The sequence below is a fragment of the Garra rufa genome, chromosome 13, assembly GCF_049309525.1.
Source record: "Garra rufa chromosome 13, GarRuf1.0, whole genome shotgun sequence".
NCBI classification, from domain to species: Eukaryota; Metazoa; Chordata; class Actinopteri; order Cypriniformes; family Cyprinidae; genus Garra; species Garra rufa.
In genome coordinates this window covers 6,033,124-6,033,843 of record NC_133373.1, presented here as the reverse complement: position 1 = coordinate 6,033,843, position 720 = coordinate 6,033,124, and positions in this window count along the sequence as shown.

Genomic DNA, 720 nt, shown 5'->3' with positions numbered 1-720 from the left:
GACGGAAATGTAATCATAAACCACACAGAGTCACACGGATGACTAAAAAAATACAAGCTGAGAAATAAAAGGAAAAATTAGAACTCACCAATACTTACTAATTTAAACATGTCCAGTAGCTCATTTAACAGAGTTATAGTCATTTTCTGATCACAAGCTGTTTGTTTGTCTGGCATCATGACATTTTTGCATTGCAATTAATTGTTTAAGGATGATTCCATGTTTTTGTGGTGTTGTTGTCACAGTCTGATTAACACGTGCTTCTCCTCCTGCACTCTCTTATGATCCTCTTTAATTCTTTTCTGGTTCTTCACAACAGTGTTCAAAAAGTTTCGAATTTCCTTGTTTGCGTCGTTCTGCAGTTGGTTCTTGTAATCCTCTTGGTTTGAAGGAAGCTTATTAGCATCACCATCTGCATCTCTGCATCCCAGATCACACTGTCTTTTGTCAGAATGTACAATAATAATTATTATAACTATTGCAGTAATAATAATAATTTTTTATTTGATTCCTCTACAATCACCATTTGATTGTCTTGAACGTTTTCGTTTGGGTATGTTAGGTATCACACGGTGGTCACGGGGCCTTCCAGTCCCTTGTGCAGGAGGTTGAAGCTGCACAGCCGCAGTCACATATATATATTTATACTACCATTCAAAAGTTTGGGGTCAGTACATTTTTATTGTTTCTTTTTTTTTTTAAAGAAATTAATACTTTTAT